Raw genomic sequence first — 7,852 nt, 5'->3', positions numbered from 1 at the left:
TATGGGCGTACATATTTAAGGATGTGTATGTCGTGGGTGTGCGGTTTAGCCGCACGAGAGCTTTAAAGCTAAAAAAGCAAAAAGGATAGGAAAAAGGTATGGAAACAAAAGGGAGAAGAAGACGAACAACGAGTTTGGCTCTAGGCGTAGAATCTTCGGAGTCTGGCCGCGTTCCATGGGTTCGACTCTAGGCGATTGTCTGATGCATCACGCAGGCGGTACGCTCCTCCAATGAGAACTTCGTCAATGATGAAGGGACCCTCCCACTTGGCTTGAGTTTGTCCTTTTTCTTCTCCGGCAAGCGTAGAACAAGTTCGCCAACATTATAAGTCTTGGCCCGCACTTCCCTGCTTTGATATATGCGAGCCTGCTGTTGATAAAATGCGGAACGGGCTTTTGTGACATCGCGCTCCTCCTCCAGGGCATCTAAGCTGTCCTGCCGATCAAGCTCGGCCTCTCTCTCTCTCTCTCTCTCTCTCTCTTCATACATGCGCACTCGAGGTGAGTCATGAATAATGTCACAGGGTAACACAGCCTCTGCGCCGTACACCATGAAGAAGGGTGTATATCCGGTAGTGCGATTGGGCGTGGTCCGCAGCCCCCAGAGTACGGAGTCGAGCTCCTCAAGCCAGTGCTTGTCTGATTCTTTCAAAGACCGCACTAGTCTAGGCTTGATGCCCTCATAATAAGACCATTGGCTCGTTCGACTTGACCGTTTGTTTGCAGGTGATAGACGAAGGCGTAATTGAGCTTAATGCCCAGATTAGCACACTAGGTTTTCACCTCATCGGCTGTGAAATTGGAGCCGTTATCGGTGATGATGTTGTGTGGGACACCATAACGGTGCACAATACCGGATATGAAGTCTATCACCGGTTCGGCTTCGGCCGTTTTAACTGGCTTGGCCTCTATCCACTTAGTGAACTTATCTACCATGACCTAGATATTTTTTCTTATGGCTTCCTCCTTTAAGGGGTCCGACCATATCAAGCCCCCAGACCGCGAAAGGCCAAGTGATGGGGATTGTTTGTAGAGCGGTGGGTGGCATATGGCTTTGGTTGGCGAAAAGCTGGCATCCGACGCAACGTTGGACAAGGTCTTGTGCATCTGCTCGGGCCGTCGGCCAATAGAAACCTATACGGAAGGCCTTGCATACAAGGGCCCGAGCCGTGGCATGGTGACCACCGAGACCGGCATGAATTTCAGCCAAGAGCTGTCGCCCCTCTTCTTCGGAGATACATCTTTGAAGTATTCCGGTAGCGCTTTTCTTGTAGAGCTCTCCGTCATGAACCTTGTAGGCTTTCAAGCGCCGGACAATGCAGCGAGCCTCATTATGATCCTCAGGGAGCTCTCGCCCATTAAGGTAGGCCAAGAAGGGTTCGGTCCATGGGGCAATGACTGCCATGATAAGATGGGTCGATGGTGTTATTTCGGTAGATGAGCCCCCGATGATATCGGTATGGTGTTCGGAATCTGGGGGTATAATTGGGTCTGGAGTGGTGTTGTCGCTCTCCCCTTGCCACACCACCGATGGCTTGAAGAGCCTTTCCAGAAATATGTTAGGTGGGACGGGGTCGCGCTTGGCGCCGATGCGAGCGAGGACATCCGCCGCTTGGTTACTTTCTTGAGCCACATGATGCAACTCGAGCCCCTTGAACCGAGCTGACATTTTGAGGATGGCGTTACGATAGGCCGCCTTCTTCGGATCTTTGGCGTTGAAGTCTCCATTTATTTGGGATATTGCTAGGTTTGAATCCCCGCACACCGCCAGGCGTTGTATGCCCATGGAGACGGCCATCCGAAGACCATGCAGCAAGGCCTCGTATTCGGCTGCATTGTTGGAGTCTGTGTATAATATTTGGAGTACGTACTGAACCGTGTCTCCTGTGGGGGATGTTAAGAGAACGCCCGCTCCTAAGCCCGCCAGCATTTTGGAGCCATCAAAGTGCATGACCCAGTTGGAATATGTGTCATACTCTTTAGGGAGTTCGGCCTCTGTCCATTCGGCGACGAAGTCGGACAGTACTTGGGATTTAATGGCCCGGCGCGGTTTGTATGTTATGTCGAATGGAAGGAGCTCAATGGCCCACTTAGCAATCTAGTCTGTGGCATCGCGGTTGTTCATTATGTCATTTAGTGGCACTTCGGAAGCCACCGTGATCGAGCACTCTTGGAAGTAGTGTCGCAGATTCCAGGATGCCATGAAGACCGCGTATCCTATCTTTTGGTAATGAGGGTACCGGGATTTGCATGGTGTGAGGACAATGGATACGTAGTATACCGGTTTCTGAAGCAAGAATCTATGTCCGTCCTCCTCTCGCTCGACGACGAGCACCGCGCTCACCACTTGGTGTGTTGCTGATATGTATAATAGCATAGGTTCACCGACGTTCGGTGCGGCCAGGATTGGGTTGCTCGCTAAAAGAACCTTTATTTCTTCCAGTCCAGCTGTCGCCGCATCCGTCCACTCGAAGTGGTCGGTGCGTCGGAGAAGGCGATAGAGTGGCAGTGCTTTTTCTCCTAGTCTAGAGATAAAGCGACTTAAGGCTGCCACACATCCGGCTAGTTTTTGGACCTGTTTAAGGTCTATTGGCGTAGCCAATTGTGACAAAGCTCGGATTTTGGCTGGGTTTGCTTCAATTCCTCTACTGGAAACGATGAAGCCTAGCAGTTTTCCAGTGGGGACGCCGAAAACACACTCTTCCGGATTAAGCTTGACGTCGTATGTACGGAGGTTGTCGAATGTGAGACGCAGATCGTCTATCAATGACTCAACGTGTCTAGTTTTAATGACGACGTCATCCACATATGCTTCAACTGACTTGCCGATCTGTTTCTCCAGGCATATTTGAATCATGCGTTGGTAGGTGGCCCCGGCGTTTTTGAGCCCGAAGGGCATAGTGTTGAAGCAGAACGGCCCATATGGGGTAATGAATGCCGTTGCGGCTTGGTCGGACTCCTTCATTTTGATTTGATGGTATCCGGAGTATGCGTCGAGGAAACATAGTGAGTCGTGTCCTGCGGTAGCATCAATAATCTGATCGATGCGAGGGAGGGCGAAGGGATCCTTGGGGCAAGCCTTGTTGAGGTCTTTGAAATCGACGCATAGGCGTCAGGATTTATCCTTCTTTGGCACCATCACCAGGTTTGCTAGCCAATCCGGATGTTTTATTTCTCTGATGAATCCGGCCTCAATTAACTTGGCTAGCTCCTCCCCCATGGCTTGTCGTTTGGGTTTGGAAAAGCGCCGCAGTGTTTGCTTGACCGGTTTGTATCCCTTCAGTATGTTGAGGCTGTGTTCGGCCAACCTGCATGGGATTCCTGGCATATCAGAAGGGTGCCAGGCGAATATGTCCCAGTTCTCGCAGAGGAACTCTCGTAGCGCGGCGTCAACCGTTGGGTCGAGTTGTGCCCCAATGGATGCTGTCTTCTTGGGGTCCGTCGGGTGGACTTGAAATTTGACTATTTCATCTACTGGTTTAAAGGAGGTGGATTTGGGTCGCTTGTCCAGGATTACGTCATCCCTATCCACTTTGGAGCGCAACGCGGTTAGCTCTTCGGCCGCGAGGGCTTCAGACAATGCCTCGAGGGCCAGGGATGCGGTTTTGTTTTCGGCGCGGAGTGCTATGTCCGGATCACTAACAAGAGTGATGATACCGTTGGGCCCAGGCATCTTGAGCTTCATGTACCCGTAATGAGGTATAGCTTGGAAGCGTGTAAATGCGTCTCGCCCCAATAGGGCGTGATATCCGCTGTTGAAAGGGGCCACTTGGAAGGTTATCTCTTCGGACCGATAATTCTCCGGCGTGCCGAATACCACGTCAAGTGTGATTTTTCCCGCACATCGCGCCTCCCGACTGGGAATGATTCCTCGGAAGGTCGTGCTGCTTTGCTCGATGCGGCTCCTGTCTATTTCCATTTTGTTGAGTGTATCCTCGTAGATGAGGTTTAGTCCGCTGCCGCCGTCCATGAGCACTTTGGTGAGCCGAAAACCGTCCACAATTGGATAGAGGACCAAGGCGGCCGGTGCCCGAACTGTCCGGAATTTTGGTTCGTCACTGCCATTGAAGGTTATGGCCGTGTCGTTCCAAGGGTTTGTTTCCGTAACTTGGCAGGCTTCGGCTAGGTCGCGGAGGGCCCTTTTGCGCCGATTGTTTGAAGCAAAAGTCTCAAAGACCGTCAATACGCTGAGGTCGTCGTCTTCCGGGGGGTGTTGCTCTGGGGTATTTTCGGTGAGGATATCCTCGCCGCTCTTGGCCACTTGCCATAGTATCCAACATGCTCTAAGGCTGTGGGTTGGTATGGTATCCGGTGTTGTGTGTATTTTGCATGGCCTATCGAGCCATCCCTCCAGAACGGTTCCGCGCCCCGTAATGGGCTTAGATTTCTTTACTATTGGTTCGGGTGCCCCGCGAGGATGCATCCTTTTTGTCCGGACGAAGGGTTGAGTGGGAACCGGTGGTTCCCATCGAGCTGCCTGAGTTTTCCATGCGCTTTCCATTGCGCAGTACTTCTGTACAACGGTTGCCAAGTCAGCGAAGTGTAATACGCGATGGCGGTTGATGGCGTTGAGGATTCCTACGTCCGTGCAATTATTGCAGAATGCCAAGATCGCGTCTTCGTCGCGGCAATCTTTAATCTTGTCTTTGACAAGGAGGAATCTGGCCCAAAAGTGATGGACTGTTTCCTGAGATTGCAGCCGTATGTACATGAGATCGCGTATATCTGGGTGGGTGGGTGGCTTTAATCCGAACCCTGACCCAATTTGGGATCCAGAGTTTGAGAAATCTCTGAGCTTAATGGTTCGGGCTCCGGGATATCAACTGATTTTTCAAGCCCATCATCCGATTCTAGGTTCGGAGGACAGGGCACGTCGTTCCGCGGGCAGGTATCCGGCTCTTCGAGCTCGGAAATCCGAACATAGTTCGTCCTCAATATAGAGGAAGAGCTGTCGTTTTGCTCCTCTAATACCGCTATCTGATGGGTGATCGGCAGAGATTTAATTTCTCTCTAATCAGGTTTAAGCCCAATCCGATCGTAGTCTGTAGCAACCCCCAAAGCGGCGATGCGATCTAGGAGTTCATTTAAAGATGACAACTCCGTCGGATCCATCCGTTTGGAGTATTCGGAGTCAACACGGAGGCGGTTTTTGATGACCCGAGAAGTCATTGTCGGCTCAACGGCCGTACGGGCGGTCATGGTAAAGCCGCCCAGCCGGAGGGTTTGGCCTGAGGCCAGGGCACCTCCGGAGGTGATACTATCCTTGATAACAAGGCGGGCCATCAATTCTGTCTTCGACGTCACAGCGAAACTCTGAATGAAAGCACCAATGTCGATGTCAAAACCGGCAGATCTCGGGTAGGGGGTCCTGAACTGTGCGTCTAAGGTCAATGGTAACAGGAGACAGGGGACACGATGTTTACCCAGGTTTGGGCCCTCTCTATGGAGGTAACACCCTACTTCCTGCTTGATTGATCTTGGTGAACATGAGTATTACAAGAGTTGATCTACCACGAGATCGTAATGGCTAAAACCCTAGAAGTCTAGCATGTATGATTATGATTGTCCCCTATGGACTAAACCCTCCGGTTTATATAGACACCGGAGGGGACTAGGGTTGTCCAAAGTCGGTTACAGAGAAAGGAATCTTCATATCCGGACGCCAAGCTTGCCTTCCACGCCAAGGAGAGTCCCATCCGGACACGGGTGAGAGTCTTCGGTCTTGTATCTTCACAGCCCATCAGTCCGGCCCATGTCCAATAGGCCGGACGCCCGAGGACCCCTTAGTCCAGGACTCCCTCAATCTCCAAGAACATCGAGGAGAACTTTGTATTGAGAACCAAAGAGAGAGAAGAAGCCATCTAGCTAATAACTATGGACCCGAAGGTCTGTGGTAAACTACTCACACATCATCGGAGAGGCTATGGTGTTGATGTAGAAGCCCTTCGTGATCGAATCCCCCTCTGGCAGATCACCGGAAAAGGCCCCAAGATGGGATCTCACGGGTACAAAAGGTTGCGGCGGTGGAAAAGTGGTTTCGTGGCTCCCCTGGATGTTTTAAGGGTATAAGAGTATATATAGGCAAAAGAAGTAAGTCGGTGGAGCTACGAGGGGCTCACGAGGGTGGGGGCGCGCCTACCCCCCTGGGCGCGCCCTCCTACCTCGTGGCTTCCTCGTTGTGTCTCTGACTTCCACTCCAAGTCTCCTGGATTGCGTTTGTTCCAAGAAAGATCCTCGCGAAGGTTTCGTTCCGTTTGATATTCCTTTTCTACGAAACATTGAAATAGGCAAAAAAAAACAGTAACTGGCACTGGGCCTCCGATTAATAGGTTAGTCCCAAAAATAATATTAAAGTGCATATTAAAGCCCATTAAACATCCAAAACAGATAATATAATAGCATGGAACAATAAAAAATTGTAGATACGTTGGAGACGTATCATACCCCTTTGCCAAACTCATGGCAAGGTACACAATAGGTCTCGTATACGGTGTGACATACTTTATAGAACCTATGGCTGAGGCATAGGGAATGACTTTCATTCTCTCTCTATCTTCTGTCGTGGTCGGGTTTTGAGTCTTACTCAACTTCATACCTTAGAACTCAGCCAAGAACTCCTTCTTTGACTGATCCATTTTGAACACCTTCAAAATCTTATCAAGGTATGTACTCATCGAAAGTCTTATTAAGCGTCTTGATCTATCTCTATAGATCTTGATGCCCAATATGTAAGCAGCTTCACCGAGGTCTTTCTTTGAAACTCCTTTCAGACACTCCTTTATGCTTTCCAGAAAATTCTACATCATTTCCGATCAATAATATGTCATTCACATATACTTATCAGAAAGGCTGTAGTGCTCCCACTCACTTTCTTGTAAATACAGGCTTCACCACAAGTCTGTATTAAAACCATATGCTTTGATCACCTTATCAAAGCGTATATTCCAACTCCGAGATGCTTGCACTAGTCCATAGATGGATTGTTGGAGTTTGCACACTTTATTAGCACCCTTAGGATCGACAAAACCTTCTGGTTGCATCATATACAACTCTTCTTTAAGAAATCCATTAAGGAATGCAGTTTTGACATCCATTTGCCAGATTTCATAAAATGTGGCAATTGCTAACATGATTCGAACAGACTTAAGCATCGCTAAGAGTGATAAAATCTCATTGTAGTCAACACCTTGAACTTGTCAAAAACCTTTTTCGACAAGTCTAGCTTTGTACTCCCTCCGTCCCATAATGTAAGACGTTTTTTGATACTACACTAGAGTCAAAAAACGTCTTACATTATGGGACGGAGGGAGTAGATAGTAACACTACTATCAACGTCCATCTTCCTCTGGAAGATCCATTTATTCTCTATGGCTTGCCAATCATCGGGCAAGTCAACCAAAGTCCATACCTTGTTCTCATACATGGATCCTATCTCAGATTTCATGGCCTCAAGCCATTTTTCGGAATCTGGGCTCATCATCGCTTCCTCATAGTTCGTAGGTTCATCATGGTCTAGTAACATGACTTCCAGAACAGGATTACCATACCACTCTAGTGCGGAACGTGCTCTGGTTGACCTACGAGGTTCGGTAGTAACTTGATCTGAAGTTTCATGATCATTATCATTAGCTTCCCCTCTTGTTGGTGTAGGCATCACGGGAACTGTTTTCTATGATGAGCTACTTTCCAATTCGAGAGAAGGTACAATTACCTCATCAAGTTCTACTTTCCTTCCACTCACTTCTGTCGAGTCATCTTACGAAAATCAAATAATCCAAAAACAAACCCGACCATGTTTCTTGTTTCTAGACATGAATAGGAATCAACCAATGAGAGACGTGGGACGTAGTAC

Source organism: Aegilops tauschii, chromosome 6 (assembly GCF_002575655.3).
Source record: "Aegilops tauschii subsp. strangulata cultivar AL8/78 chromosome 6, Aet v6.0, whole genome shotgun sequence".
Taxonomy (NCBI): domain Eukaryota; kingdom Viridiplantae; phylum Streptophyta; class Magnoliopsida; order Poales; family Poaceae; genus Aegilops; species Aegilops tauschii.
The sequence above is the reverse complement of the archived record's forward strand: the minus strand, read 5'-3'. Positions refer to the sequence as shown.